The following is a 19,106-nucleotide window of genomic DNA, read 5'->3' on the forward strand; positions in this document are numbered from 1 at the left end:
TACTCTAATTGGTTAATACCTATGCTGTAGTGGCTGTTAAATATTTTTAATATCATCCTTATATGTGCCAGGAATTATCCTTTATTATTAAGCTAGTTTGAGTAAGGTTTGGCTTTTGGGTTTTGTTGTGTTTTTTTCTTTTTCATCTACAGCATATTCAGCAGTACCTCTAAGACACCGATTTTTTCAAAATCTAATAGAAGCTTTCATTAGGCTGGGGCTGGTGGCTCACACTTGTAATCCCAGCACTTGGAGAGGCTGAAGTGAGAGAATTGCTTGAGGCCAGGAATTCAAGACAAGCCTGGGCAACATAGTAAGACCCCATCTCTACAAAAAAATTTTAAAATTATCCAGGCATGGTACTGTGCACCTGTAGTCCTAGCTACTTCAGAGGCTGAAGGAGGAGAATCACTTGAACCCAAGAGTTGGAGGTTACAGAGGGTTATGACTGTGCCACTGCACTACAGCCTGGGCAACAGAGTGAGACCTTACCTCAAAAAATAAAAATAATAACAATAGCGGCTGGGCTCAGTGGCTCATGCCTGTAATCCTAACACTTTGGGAGGCTGAGGCAGGCGGATCACGAGGTCAGGAGTTCAAGACCAGCCTGGCCAATGTGGTGAAACCCCGTCTGTACTAAAAATACAAAAACTAGCCGGGCGATGTGGCACCTGCCTGTAATCCCAGCTACTCGGGAGGCTGAGGCAGAAGAATCGCTTGAACCTGGGAGGTGGAGGTTGCAGTGAGCCGAGATCATGCCACTGCACTCCAGCCTGGGTGACCAAGTGAGACTCCATCTCAAAAAAAGAAGAATAATAATAACAATAGCTAATACTTTTACTGAGTAATTACCATATGTCTAGACACTATTCTAAGTTTTATAGATGTTAACACCCCTAAAACTATTACCATCTCCATTTTAGAGATAAGAAAATTAAGGCACAGAAAGGTTAAATAATTTGTTCAAAGCTTAACATCTAGAAGAGCTGGGATTTGAACTCAAGAATTCTGGCTCCAGAAGCCATGCTTTTATTCACTATACTATAACACTCTGCTCTGAAAGATCCTTGACAAAGTGAGGAATCATTAAAAATACACATACTTTAAAAATTTTGTTCTAACTTAAAACATGTAAGACAACATTGATCTGCCAAGCTGGGGGAAGGATTATTACAGATTAAGTATCTCTTATCCAAAATGCTTGGGACCAAAATTCCAAAATTTTGGATTTTGGAACTTTTTGGATATTGGAATATCTGCAAACATATAATGGCATACCTCGATGATGGGACCCCAGTCTAAACACAAGCTTAATTTATATTTCTTGCTATAAACGCTGACACAAAGACAATCCTTATTTCTTGCTAAATAAAAATATTGACTCACATGACCTCCTTCTTTTAATCTATATGTATACTTTACACACATAACCTGAAGGTAATTTTACACAATATTTTAAATAATGTTGTGCATGAAACAAAGTTTATGTTAAGTACTTATGCATGGAATTTTCCATCTGTATCATCATGTTGACACTCAAAAATTTCAAATTTTGGAGCATTTCAGATTTCAAATTTTCAGATTAGAAATGCTCAACCTGACCGAGCGCAGTGGCTATGCCTCTAATCCCAGCAATTTGGGAGGCCAAGGTGTGCAGATTACCTGAGGTCAGGAGTTCGAGACCAGCCTGGCCGACATGGTGAAATCCTATCTCTACTAAAAATACAAAAATTAGCCAGACATAGTGGTGGGCCCCTGTAATCCCAGCTACTTGGGAGGCTGAGGCAGGAGAATTGCTTGAACCTCAGAGGCGGAGGTTGCAGTGAGCCAAGACTGCACCATTGCACTACAGCTGGACAACAAGAGCAAAATTTCGTCTCAAAAAAAATTAATAAATAAAGGAATGCTCAACCTGTATTCTTCTTTGTTTCCGCTTCTTCCTGGGTACATGGTGAAACCACATTCCTCATCTTGCCTGCAGTTAGCTATAATCATGTGCCTAAGTTATAGCCCTTGAAACGTGAACCCAAGTGATGTGATCACTTCCCAGGCTTGACCCACCCATGAGAACTTCAACATGGTAGCCTTCGTGCTTTCTTTCCTTCTGTGGCTTAATGCATTAGAGCATGGCCACCTTGGAAGCCATATGTTGAAAATGTCAGAGCCAAAAGGTAGAAGTAGCCTGATGCCTATCCACCAGGAACCCATTTTAGATTTGATGTAACTAAGAAAACTGCTAATTGTATTAAGCCATTGAGATTTAGGGGTTTGTCTAGTATAACCAAAACTAGCATTGTCCTAACTAGTTTTGAAACTAACTAATAACTTCTTTGAGTATCAGTTTCCTAATTAGAATTCTATATAATCTTTCTTACCTAAATCAAACCCCTAATGCATTGTTATTTCCGATTTAGCTTCTTTAAAGAAAATAATTTCAAATTGCTCTTAAAATAAGTACAGGATTCGCCAGGCATGGTGGCTCATGTCTGTAATCCCAGCTCTTTGGGAAGCCGAAGCTAGTGGATCATGAGGTCAAGAGATCGAGACCATCCTGGCTAACACGGTGAAACCCCGTCTCTACTAAACATACAAAAAATTAGTCGTGTATGGTGGCACATGCCTGTAGTCTCAGCCACTCAGGAGGCTGAGGCGGGAGAACTGCTTGAACCCAGGAGGCGGAGGTTGCAGTGAGCCGAGATCACGCCACTGCACTCCAGCCTGGGTGACAGAGCAAGACTCTGTCTCAGAAAAAAAAAAAAAAAGTACAGGATTCTAGAGTTTTGTGACTTCTTCCCAAATTTTACAGTTGTCTCATTCTCACCTAATTTAATTTTTAATGGATCACTTGTATTGAGTTCATCTGATACATTCAATTTAGTTTTCATAGGAACAATTCTTTTTCCATGCTCATATTTCATCAGTTTACATAAATATTTAATTGGATTCCATAAATATATTAACAAATACAATTGACATAAACTTGTTTGGAAACCTGTTATTATAGGAACTGAACTGCCAGGGAACATGAAGGCAAATTAGCCATAAGGATTCATCTTTCTGTGGACAGAAGTCAATGTTTTATAGACAAAATGATGAACTTTTCATAATCTGGTGAATCAGTTAAGTAGAGATTGATCAACTGAATATAATTGAGTTTAATTTTCCTATTTTTTTCCATTACATATTTCTCATATGTATTTGCACATAAAATTGTTCTATAGTTTGATATTTTTGTTGTTTACATATCAGGTCCAAATGGTGAGGCTGTGCTAACTGTATAGAATGAATTTGTTGGTATCATTTATTTCTAAGTAATTAACAGAGCATAAGATTTATATGTTTCTTGAAGAAACAAAATAATCAGATCTGGGAATCTCTCTGTGAGGTAATTATTTTATAATTTCTTTCAGGGTTGTTTTTCTATTCAGATTGTCACTTCTTGAGTCAATTTTATTAATATGTTTTCTCAGAAAACCATCTACTTCATTGGGGAGATTTTCAAATGTATTAGCATTATGTCAAGCATAACATTCTCTTCTAAATTGTTTAATTATGGAAATTGTCTTAGTCTGTTTGTGTTGCTATCACGAAATACTTGAGAGTGGGTAACTTGGAAAGAGGTTTATTTTGCTCATGGTTCTACAGGCTGGACAGTTCAAGGGCATAGCTTCTGGCAAGGCTTTCAGTGCTGCATTGTAACATGGTGAAGAAGGTCAAAAGGGAAGCAAACATGTGAAGACACAAACCTAAGGGACATCCTAGCTTTTTAACAACCCACTCTCGCGGGAACTAATCCATTCCAGCAGGAACTAAAAACTAATCAGTCTCACCTGTGTGAGAACTTACTCACTACCTTGAAAAGGAAACCAAGCCATTCATGAGGGAGCCACCCCATAAATCAAACACTTTCCAATAGGCCCACCTCCAAACATTGCCACCCAAGGGACCAAATTTCAACATGAGTTTTGATGACGACAAACAAACCATATTCAAACCATAGCAGAAATGCTTAAGCATACATATAAGTGGTTAGAATAGTATAATGAACACCCAAGCACCCATTACCAGCTTCAAAAGTAATCATCATTTTCGCCAATACTCCTTTGCCTATTTCCCTATTACTTTTTTAAGCACAGCACTGTGATTTAAAACAAACCCCAGATTTCCTGTTACTCATCCATATACATTTCAATAATTCTCACAGAAAAGAACTTTTTTATATAAAAGTTTAAACTTTTCTATGTCTAAAATTTTACCTCATTTTTAATTTTTTGTTTTCTCTCTTCTATTTTTCCCAAGATTTTCTTAAAGACATTGGTTTCTCAGAGTCATCTCTTGCATTAATATCAACTCTGCAGTGCTTCTGTTTTCAATGATTTCTGTTAATTTAATATTTCATTCTTACTACTGCTCTCCTTAGGTTGGTTCAGTTTCTTTTTCTCAGGTTGAATGCTTGCTTGTTAAATAATGAATTCCAGCTGGGGGCGGTGGCTCACGCCTGTAATCCCAGCACTTTGGGAGGCCAAGGTGGGCAAATCACTTGAGGTCAGGAGTTCGAGACCAGCCTGGCCAACATGGTGAAACTCCGTCTCTACCAAAAATATGTAAATTATCTGGGCATGGTGGTGCGCACTTGTAATCCCAGCTACAAAGGACACCGAGGCAGGAGAATTGCTTGAACCCAGGAGGTGGAGGCTGCAGTGAGCCAAGATCGTGCCACTGCACTCCAGCCTGGGTGACAGAGCAAGACTTCATGCCAGAAAAAAAGAAATATAATAATAATCAATTTGCTTCTGAACACACCTTCAGCCTCATCCCTTATGATGTGCTCATATTCTATGTTTTCCAAATAGTCTATAATTGTGGTTTTTAATTTCTACTTTAAACCATAAATTATTTAAATTGTTGCTTCTCTTTCCTTTTTTCTCATTTCTAAGTGCATGTAAGGTTTTTTAAATGTTTATATTAATTTTGTAGTATTTATTTCCCTTTGCCCACTCCCATGTCCTAGTATTTATTATTATATCACATATAATAATGCTACATTATTATAAAAATATATTTTTTGAAACAGGTTTTTACTCTGTTGCTCAGGCTGGGGTGCAGTGATGTGATTGCAGCTCACAGTAGCCTCAACCTCCTGGGCTCAAAGTATCCTCCCACTTCAGCCCCCTGAGTAGCTGGGACTATAGATACACGCCACCATGCCCAGCTAATTTCTTAATTTTTTTCTAAAGATGGGGTCTTATTATGTTGCCCAGGCTGGTCTCAAACTTCTGGCCTCAAGCGATCCTCCTGCCTCAGCTTCCCAAAGTGCTAGGATTACAGAAGTGAGCCATCACACCCAGCCAAAAATTATTTTATTTATTTATTTATTGAGATGGAGTCTTGCTCGTCGCCCAGGTTAGAGTGCAGAGGCATGATCTCAGCTCACTGCAACCTCCACCTCCCAGGTTCAAGTGATTCTCCTGCCTCAGCCTCCCGAGTAGGGGGAGATTACAGGAACATGCCACAATGTTCAGCTAATTTTTTGTATTTTTAGTAGAGACAGGGTTTCACCATATTGGCCAGCCTGGTCTTGAACTCCTGACCTCAAGTGATTCACCCACCTCAGCCTTCCAAAGTGCTGGGATTACAGGCATGAGCTACCGTGCCTGGCTTATTATTTGCTAAATCAGCAGGAGAACTAAAGCAATAGATTCTAGATCTGTGCTGTTCAATACAGGAGCCAAATGTAACTGCTGAATACAGTTGACCCTTGAACAACACAGGTTTAAACTGTGCAGGTCCATCTATACACGGATATTTTTCTGCCTCTGCCACCTCTGAGACAGCAAGATCAACCTCTCCTCTTTCTCCTCCTCCTCAGCCTCCTCAACATGAAGAGGATGAGGATGAACACTTTTATGATGAGGTACTTCCACTTATGAAGAATACTTATAATCTTCTTTATAATTTTCAATAACATTTTCTTTTCTTTTTTCTCTAGCTTTTTCTATTGTAAGAATTATAGTATATAACACATATAACACAAAATATGTGTGAATCAACAGTATGTTAGCAGTAAGGCTTCTGGTCAACAGCAGGCTATTAGTAGTTAGGTTTGGGATAGTCAAAAGTTATACATGAATATTCAACTATGTGAAGGGTCAGCACCCCAGCCCCATATTGTTCAAGGGTAAACTTGAAATGTGCCTAGTCTCAAATGAGATGTGGTTTAGTACGAAACAAAAAAGAAGGTGCTATATCTCAATAATACTTTAATATTGACAACATTTGGAAATGATAATATTTCAGATATAATGGGTTAAATAAAATATATTATTGAAATTAAAGCCAAACAAGCGCACTACAAAAAAAGAAAATTACAGGCCAATATTCCTGATGTACATTGTTGCAAAAATTCTCAATGAAATATTAGCAAACCAAATTCAACAACACATTACAAGAATCATTCACCATCACAAATGGGATTTATCCCTGAGATGCAAGGATGATTAAACATATGCAAATTAATAAATGTGATATTCTATATTAACAAAGTAAAGAATATATAACATATCATTTTAATAGATGCAAAAAAAGGCATTTGGCAAATTTCACCCTCTTTTATGATAAAAACTCTCAGCGGATTAGGTATAGAGAAAATGTGCCTCAACTCAATAAAGGCCATATGGGAGAACTCATAGCTAACATCATACTTAGTGGTTAGAAAACTTTTAAAAAAATAAAATAACAGTGAAAAATTGAAACCTTTTTCCTCCAAAATCAGGGACAAGAAAAGGATGCCCATTTCCACCACTTCTTTTCAACATAGTACTGGAAGTCCTAGCCAGAGCAATTAGGCAAGAAAAAGAAATAAAAGGCATCCTAATAGGAAAGGAAGAAGTGAAATTGTATCTGTTTGCTGGCAAAATAATCTAATATACAGAAAATCCTAAAGATGCCATCAAAAAAGCTGTTGGAACAGATAAATGAATTTAATAAAGTTGTAAGATACAAACTCAACACACAAAAATCAGTAGTGTTTCTATACACCAATAACAAACTATCCAAAAATTAAATTAAGAAAACATTCCCATTTACAATAGCAACAGAAAAATAAAATACTTGGGCATAAATTTAACCAAGGAGGTGAAAGACCTATATGCTGAAAACTACAAAACACTGATGAAAAAGAAATTGAAGAAAACACGAATAAATCAAAAGATACTCCATGTTCACAGATTGGAAGAATTAATATTAAAATGTCTATACTTCCCAAAGCATTCTACAGATTCAGTGCAATCCTTATCAAAATTCCATTACATTTTCACAGAAATAGAAAAAAAACAATCCTTTAAATCCACATGGAATTACAAAAGACTCTGAAAGCCAAAACAATCTGGAACAAAAAGAACCAATCTAGAGGCATCCCACTCCCTGATTTTAAAATATGTTTTAAAGTGATTGTAATTAAAACAGCATGGTACTGATGTAAAAAAAGATACATCAAACAATGGAACAGAATAGAAAGCCCAGAAATAAAACCCACACTTCATAGTCAATTGATTGTTGACAAAGTTGCCAAGAACACACAATGGGAAAAGGACAGTCTCTTCAAGAAATGGTGTTGGAAAAACTGGATATCCACATGCAGAAGAATACAATTGGAATCTTACCTCACACTAAATACAAAAATCAACTCTAAATGAAATAAAGGCTTATATATAAGACCTGAAACTGTAAAACTACTGGAAGAAAACATAGGGGAAAATCTCCATGATATCAGTCTGGGCAATGATTTTTGGATATGATGCCAAAAGCACAGGTAACAAAAGCAAAAATAGATAAATGAGGTTGCACAAAATTAAAAAGCTTCTGCACCACAAAGGAAACAATTAATGAAATGAAGAGACAACTCATAGAGTGGGAGAAAATATTTGCAAATCATACATCTGATAAGGGGTTAATATCCAAAATGTAGAAAGAACTCAAATAACTCAATAGCAAAGAAACCAATAATCCAATTAAAAAATGGGCAAAAGACCTGAACAGACATTTCTCAAAAGAAAACTTAAAAACAGCTAAAATATTCATGAAAAATTGCTCAACATCATTATCATTAGGAAAATGCAAATTAAAAAATGAGATACCACCTTTTAAAGAGGCTATTACCAAAAAGCTGAAAGATAACAAGTCTTGGTGAGAAGAGAGGGAAAGGGAACCCTTGTACACTGCACACAACCTGTAGCACATTGAACAAGTTGGATTTATTACCAGTTGCAGTGGGAGAGAATGCAGGCTGTTGGGAATCATGGGGAATGTCAGCATGAAAATGACAGAAAGGACTTGCTATAGGATCTGGATTTTTGGATTCTCTCTGAATTTGGCAGTGTCAAAAAGCAGGGGAAATTTTACAATTGCATATCTCATGAAGTCTTATTTACAGGGAGGGCAGGCTAGAGCAAGCCTAGAGATGTTCTTCTGCCTCTGTCATTCCTGAGACAGCAAGACCAACCTCTCCTCTCCTCCTCCTCAGCCTACTCAATGTGAAGATGACAAGAATGAAGACTTTTACGATGATCCACTTCCACTTGATGAATAGTAAATATATTTTCTCTTCCTTATGAGTTTCTTTTACTTTTTTTTTTGAGACGGAGTCTCGCTCTGTTGCCCAGGCTGGAGTGCAGTGGTGTGATCTCGGCTCACTGCAACCTCCACCTCTCAGGTTCAAGCAATTCTCCTGCCTCAGCCTCCCAAGCAGCTGGGATTACAGGCATGCGCCACCACACCCGGCTAATTTTTGTATTTTTAGTAGAGATGAGGTTTTGCCATGTTGGCCAGGCTGGTCTTGAACTCTTGACCTCAAGTGATCTGCCCACCTCGGCCTCCCAAAGTACTGGGATTACAGGTGTGAGCCATCACGCCCAGCCCTTATGAGTTTCTTAATAACATTTTCTTTTCTCTATCTTACTTTATTGTAAGAATGCAGTATGATATATATATATACATATATATATATACACACACACACAAAATATGTGTGATTCAACTGTTTATGTCATCAGTAAGGCTTCTAGTAAACAGTGAGCTATTCATAGTTAAGTTTTGGGGGAGTCGAAAGTAATTTAAAAATTTTCAATTCTCCAGGGTCAGCAACCCTAACTCCCACATTGTTCAAGGGTCAGCTGTAGACAGACCCACGTCTACATCTATGTGTACAAACTGGAGCTAGTTCAGGGTACAATGGCCCAGACTAGTTTGAAGCTATTTTAGGGCAAAGCCCATAGTTTTAAGCAGAAGGACTTAAACCCATAACATATGAGGAAGAGTTGATAGAATTAAAGATGCCCATTGTAAAGAAAAGATTTGGTGGCAGGAGCGGAGGGTGGTGTTCCAGTGGGAGTGTAAATATAATGGTCTTCACATATTTGAAAGCTATCATATAGAAGGGAAATTGGCCTTGTTCTAAATGGCAAATGTAAGGTAAGAACCAGAACCAATAGGTGGAAGCTTTAAGAAAGCAAATATGGACCTTCTAACGGAGGTGGCCCCATTTAGGTCAGACCACCACTGGCAGTGTCTTCGTGCGAATAATGAACAGCAGGGATTTTGATGGACGGTATTTGAGAATCCACAGGATGATTCATCTAGAAGACCTTTAATGTCCTTCCCAATCTTAAAATTTAATGATGCAAAGAAAGATTTAGGAGGAAACTATGAAAACATGACAACTAAATGTAATGTGGGACCAAAGGTTGGATTCTGACCACAAAAAGAACATTCATTAGGAAAATTAAGGAATCTCAAAATTTGAATAAGGTCTATAGATTGGTTAATAATATTGTATCAGCCAGGTGCAGTGGCTCATGCCTGTAATCCTAGCACTTTGGGAGGCTGAGGCGGGTGGATCACCTGAGGTCAGGAGTTCGAGACCAGCCAGGCCAACATGGTGAAACCCTGTCTCTACTAAGACTACAAAAATTAGCTGGGAGTGGTGGTAAGAGCATGTAATCCCAGATACTAGGGAGGCCGAGGCAGGAGAATTTCTTGAACCCGGGAGGCGGAGGTTGCAGTGAGCTGAGATCACGCTACTATACTCCAGCCTGGGCGACAGACTCTGTCTCAAAGAGACTGTCTCAAAAAAAAAAAAAAAAACTATCAATGTTACTTACTTTCCTAGTTTTAGTAGTTATACTATGGTTATGTAAGAAGTGAACATTAGGAGAAGCTGAAGGAAGAATATATGGGACTCACTGTACTATTTTTGCAACTTTTCTGTAATCATAAAATTATTTCAAAATAAAAACTTTTTAAACCCTATCTCTGCTATTTATTAGCATCATTGTATTGCACAAGTTGGTTAACTTCTCTGACATACAATTTCCTTATTTTTGTAGAATAAAGATAAAATTCCTATATTGCACAATTGTTAAAATTAAATGAAAGAATATTGCAATACACTTTTGTCAGAGTGCCTGCACATAGAAATGGGTCAATAAATGTTTTTATTACTTTAAAAAAATTAAATAACAATATCAAAAACTTTAGAAACAAGTCTATAATACCAAAGTTCTAGAGAATAGTGTGTTGCCCACCTACTCCTCCGGACTAGCCTCTCTGGAATTTACCTAAAATTATTGTTTACTTATTAAGTTTATCAAATGTGCTAAGCTCATTAGTGTACAAACAGAAAACAGTTTCATGTTTCTCTGATAGCCCCTTCAGAATATGATCCATCGCAGCACCCTTCCCCACCTCTGGGCAATATCTCAGGCTTATCTCATAGATTTTGAAATTACTTTCAAGAATGAAAACTCATTAAACATTTCTATTAAAAACTTCAGGCCAGGCACCGTGGCTCATGTGTGTATTCCCAGTGCTTTGGGAGGCCAAGGAAGGGGGATTGCTTAAGGCCAGGAGTCCAACACCAGCCTGGGCAACATAGCAAGACCCCATCACTACAAAAAAATTAAAATTAGCTAGGTATGGTGGTGCATTCTTATAGTCCTAGCCACTCAGGAGGCTGAGGCAGAAGGATCTCTTGAGCCTAGGAGTTTGAGGTTACAGTGAGCTATGATCAGATCACTGTACTCCAGCCTGGGCAATTGAATGAGACTCTGTCCCTGGAAAAAAAAAAAAAAAAAGAAAGAAAGAAAAAAAATACTTCAATCGTGTACTCAGTGCAGTCTCAGCCTAGTGTGGTGACCTACAGCATGTGAAGGAGGAACTGTCTGCTCTTCTTCCATCTCCTTCACATGCCTCCCTCTCGCTCTGCTGTGTCTGGGCTCTCCAGGGTCTAGTCAGGGAGCAGGGGGACTAAGGGAAGAAGGACAAATATATCTTTGTGGCAGATGCTCTTGTAATACAGTATACCATGGCCTTGGGGTAGGAGGAGCCCACATGCTGGCTCTCTCCAATGGGAACCATTTGTGGGGCTTTTGAAGGCTCTCTGGGGGGACCACCTGGCTGAAAAACTCCCTTCAAAGCCAGTGCACTCTCCCACTTCTCCCAGAAGTTTTTTTTTTTTTTTCTTTTTTTTTTTTCTTCTTTTTTTTTGAGACAGAGTCTCCTTCTGTTGCCCAGGCTGGAGTGCAGTGGTGCAATCTCAGCTCACTGCAACCTCCTCCTCCCAGGTTCAAGAGATTCCCCTGCCTCAGCCTCCTGAGTAGCTGGGATTACAGACATGCGCCACCATACCCAGCTAACTTTTGTATTTTTAGTAGAGATGGGGTTTCATCACGTTGGCCAGGCCAGTCTCAAACTCCTGACCTCAAGTGACCACCCACCTTGGCCTCCCAAAGTGCTGAGATTACAGGCATGAGCCACCATGCCCAGCCTTCTCCCAGAAGTTTCTTGCAAATTTCTCAGCTCCTGCTCAGAAGTACAGCACATAACAGCTCATTGCTGGGGTCCCTTCACCCCATAGGGAACACTTCTGATTCAAGGCCAGCTGTTTTCCATTGTAGCGCCTCGGAAACGCATGCCCTCACCATTACAAATTCTGGCAGTGTAAACAGGTTCCACTACGACCCTCTCATTTAGGATTCCCTGGTGGTTTCAACCAACCCCCCCAAATCCCAGACTCACCAGGCAGGAAGCAAACCCTAGTTTCCATTCATTTATGTCCCTAAATGCCGGAAGACACCAACCCACTCCTTCATAATCTCTCCTCCTCCACTCTAGTCCAATCCCAGGACACCACAGGAGCCCTGAACTCTCTCAAGAGTTTCCCCAGAGGAAGAGAATGGGAAATGCCATGACACTATCCCTACCCCAAAGCCACTTTCTAATTCCCTGCCTCCTTTTCAGCTGGAGGATATGACTGAGGTTGATAATCACCATACTAGTTTTGCTGTCACTTCATAATTTCTGCATGGATATGTCTGTGCTAATATCCTATTCAGAAATCTGGTGATAATTATCACCTTTTGCTCTCAACTTTGCAGATTCAGATAAAATTTCAAGACACCATGAAAAGTCCCATTTGATATTCTGTTACACTTAAAACACACCATGACACTTTCCATATGAGCTCTCAGCCCTTATCAGGGCTGTCTGCAGATGACACAATGGGAAACAGAGAAGCTGTGACTATTGGCAGAGTACTGCGTCTGGGCTGCTGAGATAAGACTTTTGGAAAGATTCAAACCACAGGCTTTTGCAATAGTTACACAATCACTTCCACCCCACCCTCAAGCTGAATGCCTTCCAGAAAGCAGAACATTCTTTAGGAGGTGATTATATAACTAAAACAGAAAAGGTTGTAACTGATGTGTGGGAATATCATTTAAGGGTTTTAAAATATATCAAATCAGAATGAAACACTTAATTAGGACAGGATAGCTTTTTATAGTTAAAGGTGATGCTGTAGAGACGGAATTTAAATCATTCTGAATTACCCAAGGACCACCTTATGGAAACTACAGGGAAGCCAGTTTGGGACTCAAAAATATGCATTCATTCATTCACTCATTCATTCACTGACTCCCTGCAAGGCTTCAGGCTCTGAGTTGGGGCTGATGTTGACGCAATGGTTAAGATTTGTTCCCTGCCCTCAAAAGAACTCAGAGAAAATCTCCATAACAGAATAAGGTGCCACCAGAGAAGAAATCATTATTCGAAAAAGATACTTGCACACGCATGTTTGTAGCAGCACAATTTACAATTGCAAAATCATGGAACCACCCCAAATGCCCATCAATCAATGAGTGGATAAAGAAACTGTGGTATATATATATATGATGGAATACTACGCAGCCATAAAAAGGAATGAATTAACAGTATTTGCAGTGACCTGGATGAGACTGGAGATTAATACTTTAAGTGGAGTAACTCAGGAATGGAAAACCAAACATCCTAAGTTCTCACCAATATGTGGGAGCTAAGCTATGAGGATGCAAAGGCATAAGAATGATACAGTGGACTTTGACGACTTGTGGGAAGACTGAGAGAGGGGTGAGGGATAAAAGACTACCAGTATGGTGCAGTGTATACTGCTTGGGTGATGGGTGCACCAAAATCACACAAATCACCCTAAAGAACTTACTCATGGCCGGGCGCAGCGGCTCACGCCTGTAATCCCAGCACCTTGGGAGGCCAAGGTGGGCAGATCACCTGAGGTCAGGAGTTTGAGACCAGCCTGGCCAACATGGTGAAACCCCGTCTCTACTAAAAATACAAAAATTAGCCAGGTGTGGTGGCGGAGGCCTGTAATCCCAGCTACTCAGGAGGCTGAGGCAGAAGAATCACTTGAACCTGGGAGGCAGAGGTTGTGGTGAGCCGAGACTGCACCATTGCACTCTGGCCTGGGCAACAAGAGTGAAATTCCATCCCAAAAAAATGTAAAAAGAGAACTTACTCATGTAAGCAAATACAACCTGTATTCCAATAACTTATGGAAAATTTTTGAAAATTAAAAAAGAAAAAGAAAAAAATTTTTTTCATCATTAAAAAAAACTCATTTATATATTTTTTTAAAAAAATAAGTACTGAGATCCCCTAAGGATCTGCCATATATGTATCCTGGAAGACCAATGAGGAGGGAGGATTCAAGTTCAAAGAGCGGGAGAAGAGAAGCAGTGAAACAGCTGATCTTTAGGGTGCCTTCTATCCTTGCAAACCTGAGGCTCTGTTTGTGCTCTGGAAGGCTCAGGCGTAAGCCATGATGTCCTGCTGGCCATGTGCTGAAGGAGCTGACTTGGTCCGTTGGATGTTTGCTACACAGGAGGTTTTTGCAGAGTAGGACTGGCTAGGTTAAAAAAAGGAAAAAAGAAAGAAAAAAAAATAGCTCTCAACTTCTAGATCCTCCTACCTGGCTAATCCCAGAGCATCTAGCAAGTGAGACAAGAGGTGGAGAGTGGGGCTGGGCATGATGGCTTATGCCTGTAATCCCAGCACTTTGGGAGGCTGAGGCAGGTGGATCACCTGAGGTCAGGAGTTCACAACCAGCCTGGCCAACATAGTGAAACCCTGTCTCTACTAAAAATACAAAAAAATGAGCCAGGCATGGTGGTGGGTGCCTGTAATCCCAGCTACTAGGGAGACGAGGCAGGAGAATTGCTTGAACCCGGGAGGCAGAGGTTGCAGTGAGCCAAGATCGCGCCATTGCACACCAGCCTGGGCAATAAGAGCAAAATTCAGTCTCAAAAACAAACCAACAAACAAAAAAAGGTGGAGAGTGGAAGAAAAAGGCAGATCTTACCTCCTCCTTTCCTAATTCAAGCCTCTGGGAGAACATGGGAGGAGAGGTTTATAATTAGAGATGTGATTAAAGTTTTTATTTTGATTAAATTAATTTCAGACAGGCAATAGAACCAACAGTGCATAGTCCAACATCAGAGGTGTGTTCATTAAAATGCAGAGGACAATCAGTAACAGGATTTCCATCAAGCAGACCTCTTGCAGGCAGAGGGAATTCAGGTAGCTGGTGAGGAACGGAAATGCTTAAAAATGGTCTACATGTGCTTGCACTGAAACAGACAACAAGGGACAAAGATTTGTGAAATGTGTCCAACAATGCTAAATGAGATTTTCCTGCCTCTACATTGTGACTAAGAGAAGATCTGGACACATCAAGAAATCCACCTCCAGCCTAGAGCCTATATATAAGAAAGAGTGAGGACAACGAAGTTGTCAATCCGTGGTATAGAAAAACATGCTGTTGGCCAGGGGCAGTGGCTCACACCCATAGGCATGATTACAATCCCAGCACTCTGGGAGGCCAGGCGGGTGGATCTCCTCAGGTCAAGAGTTTGAGACTAGCCTAGCCAATATGGTGAAATCCCATCTCTACTAAAAATACAAAAATTAGTTGGCATGGTGGCGCATGACTGTAATCCCAGCTACTCGGGAGGCTGAGGCAGGAGGATCACTTGAACCCGGGAGGCGGAGGTTGCAGCGAGCCAAAATTGCACCACTGCACTCCAGCCTGGGCAACAAGAGTGAGGCTCCATCTCAAAAAGAAAAAAAAAAGAAAAGAAAAGGAAAACATTCTGTTGCCTTCCCAAACCATGCAGGAGGAGTCTCAAGAGAAGCAATGGTAGAGAATGGAAGCAGACAGTCTCTGCCAAAAAAAGAACACCATCTCACCATCCTCTTACCTGCCTGCTTACTAAAAGGCAGAACTGGTAGACCCAGTGAGAAAACCTGAGAGTACATTAGTTTTCTATTGCTGCCATGAAAAAATTGCCACAAATTTAGTGGCTTAAAACAACACAAATGTATATCTGTAGAACAGAAATCTAGTAGGAATCTCTAAATCTAAATCCCTAGTAGGAATCTAAAATCAAGGTGTCAGCAAACTGAGCGGATTTCTAGAAGCTCTACGGAATAATCTGTCTCCTGATCAGTTAGGTTGTTGGCAAAATTCAATTACTTGCAGTTGTGGGATTGAGATACATGTTTTCTCTTTTTTTTTTTTTTTTTTCCAAGACAGAGTCTCACTTTGTTGCCCAGGCTGGAGTACAATGGCACAATCTTGGCTCATTGCAACCTTCACCTCCCGGGTTCAAACGATTTTCCTGCCTCAGCCTCCCAAGTAGCTGAGATTACAGGTGCCTGCCACCTCGCCTGGCTAATTTTTGTATTTTTAGTTAAGACAGAGTTTCACCATGTTGGTCAGGCTGGTCTCGAACTCCTGACCTCAAGGGATCCAGCCGCCTTGGCCTCCCAAAGTGCTGGGATTACAGGCATGAGCCACCACACCTGGCCGAGATACATGCTTTCTTGCTGGCTGTAGCTCAGGGCCATTATCAGCTCCTAGAGGCTATTTACTGACTTGGCCTGTGGCTGTCTTCCTCCATCTTCAAGTCAGCAATGGTGGGGAACATATTTCTCATGTCATATGTCTCTGCCCTTTTTCTGTAGTCACATCTCTCTCCCTGACTATAGCCATCTAAAAAGGTGCCCCACTTTTAAGGACTCCTGTGGTGAGTTAATCAGACTGGGGCCACATAGATAATCCAGGATAATCTCCCCCACTCAAGGTCCATAACCTCAATCACATCTGCAAAGCCCCTTTTGCCAGGTAAGGTAACATATTCACAGGTTCCAGAGATCAGGGTGTGAACATCTGTGAGACACTCTTATTCTGCCTACCACAGAGGACTGACCTGTGTTCCCTGGAGTTCAGGAAGTGCAGAGACTGGTGCCTGATTCTCCCCTAGAAAAGTCCAAGAGGGAGAGGCTGGCTGGCGCTGTCTATAATGAAGAAGAGAGAGCATCACACTTTCAGAGCTTAGTGAGGCAAAACGCAGAGCAGATGCTGCAGAGACCCCACCCAAGAAGGCTGCTGACCAGTGTCCAGCTAGAAAGAGGTGACGTGCTGTAAACTGCTGAAGTAGGGATGAGGGCATGTCATAAGAGGGCAGCAAGAGAGGACCTCACCATATCAGGAAATTTTGCGCTATCAGAGGTCTCCAACAGAGAGTCTCCAAAGAACCCACAAAAGCCCCTTATTGAAAAATTATCAGTATTTGGATGTTTGCTACACAGGAGGTTTTTGGAGACTAGGACTGGCTAGGTTAAAAAATATACATATATACAGTTCTTAACTTCTAGCCCTTCCTACCTGGCTAACCCCAGAGCATCTAGCAAGTGAGACAAGAGGTGGAGAATGGAAGAAAAAGGCAGATCTTACCTCCTCCTTTCCTACTTCAAGCCTCTGGGAGAATAAGGAAGGAGAGGCTTTTAATTAGAGATGTGATTAAAGTTTTTATTCAGATCAGGCTGAAATTTATAATAGCTGAAACTATCCTGATCCCTAATGTCCAGAAAAACAAACGGCTCTGCCTGAAACACCATCCAGGATGTTGGAATGAAGTTTATTTGAGGATTTTATTAGAAGGCAATGGTGACAAAGAATACAATGGTTTCCTGCTGGAATAGCACCTGTGATGGTTAATTTTGTTTTTTCATTGTTTTTGATTGTTTGTTTTTGAGATGGAGTTTTGGTCTTGTCGCCTAGGCTTGAATGCAATGGTGCAATCTCAGCTCACTGCAACCTCTGCCTCTCAGATTCAAGTGATTCTCCTGCCTCAGCCTCCCGAGTAGCTGGGATTACAGGCATGCACCACCACACCCAGCTAATTTTGTATTTTTCGGAGAGATGGGGTTTTATCATGTTGGCCAGGCTGGTCTCAAAATCCTGACCTCAGGTGATCCACCCACCTCATCCTCACAAAGTGCTGGGATTACAGGCGTGAGTCACCGCACTCAGCCAATGTGATGGTTAATTTTTGTGTCAACATGACTGGGCCATGGAGTGCCCAGATTAAACATTATTTCTGGTGTGTCTGTGAGGGTGTTTCAAGGTGAAAATAACATTTGAATTAGGCCAGGTGTGGTGGCTCACACCTGTAATCCCAGCACTTTGGGAGGCTGAGGCAGGCGGATCACCTGAGGTCAGGAATTTGGTATCAGCCTGGCCAACATGGTGAAACCCCGTCTCTACTGAAATTACAAAAATTTTCCTGGCGTGGTGGTGCACGCCTGTGATCCCAGCTACTCAGGAGGGTGAGGCAGGAGAATCTATTGAACCCGGGAGGCAGAAGTTGCAGTGAGCAGACAGAGATAGTGCCACTGCACTCCAGCCTGGGTGACAGAGCAAGACTCCGTCTCAAAAAAAAAAAAAATTTAAATTAGTAGGGTAGTAGGGTAGTAAAGCAGATTGCTTTGGGTGGGCCTCATCCAATCTGTTGAAGACCTTAATAGAATAAAAAGTTGAGGAAAAATAATAATAATAATTAGTTCTCTGCCTGTCTTCAAGCTGCAAAGTCAGTCTTCTCCTGCCTTTGGACTTGGACTCAAACTAGAACTTACACTATCAGCGCTCCTCGTTCTCAGGTCTTTAAACTTGGACTGGAAATACATTACCATCTCTCCTGGGTCTCCAGCTTGCTGACTGCAGATCTTGGGACTTCTCTGCCTCCATAATCATGTGAGCTAATTCTTTATAGTAAGTCTCTTGATAGAACTCCTCTTGTTCTGTTTCTCTGGAGAGTGCAGACTAACACAGCACCCAAGGCCAGTACATTCAATACACTGATCACATTTGCAGTGGCTCATCTAGGACCCTTTAAGAACAAAAATATTCTATTCTCTATGAGCTCTATACTGTGCTTTGTTTTGCTTGATATCAGACTCCAGCTAAGATTTTACAAGTAAGTTTAGTTCTAATAAGTAAAGAAAGGAGGAACGCATCCCAGGAGAGAAGCTTAGACATAGAAAGGAAGCAAAGCAGATAGGAATGAATAGGGCAGTTGCAGGGAAAAGAGAACAGAGCTACTTGATTGGCACAAAAGATGAGTGTCCAGGAAGCAGGAGAAAGAAAGTTACCTAAGTAGGACAAACTCTAATGCTAGAAAAAAAAAGCCTGGGCTTGTTGCAATGTATAATAGAGAACTATCAAAGTTTCTGTAACTTACAGAGTTTCTGTAAGCATTCGCACATATAAGCGTTTTGTTTCGTTTAAACAAAAATAAATGATAATATCTAATAGATAATATCTTCTAATAGAAGAGAGGAGTCGGGTTGAGAACACCAGCTGGGAATCTGCTACTGAATTCCTATGCCAACTCTGCCTTCTGAACAGAACTTGGGAGCTGCAATCTGACAAGTAGGAA

General features: G+C 40.6%; 1 long non-coding RNA gene across 4 annotated transcripts in view; it reads right to left on the reverse strand.

The window, feature by feature from the left end:
- The window catches only part of LOC103892113 (uncharacterized), a 148,698-nt gene that overhangs the window by 61,471 nt on the left and 68,121 nt on the right, over positions 1 to 19,106 (reverse strand). For all 4 annotated transcript variants that reach the window (XR_008512089.1, XR_008512088.1, XR_008512091.2 and 1 more), the window contains one exon: positions 16,596 to 16,683. This is a non-coding gene — a long non-coding RNA (uncharacterized LOC103892113). The remainder of the gene's footprint in view (positions 1 to 16,595; positions 16,684 to 19,106) is intronic.

The sequence above is a fragment of the Pongo abelii genome, chromosome 10 (genome assembly GCF_028885655.2).
Source record: "Pongo abelii isolate AG06213 chromosome 10, NHGRI_mPonAbe1-v2.0_pri, whole genome shotgun sequence".
Taxonomy (NCBI): domain Eukaryota; kingdom Metazoa; phylum Chordata; class Mammalia; order Primates; family Hominidae; genus Pongo; species Pongo abelii.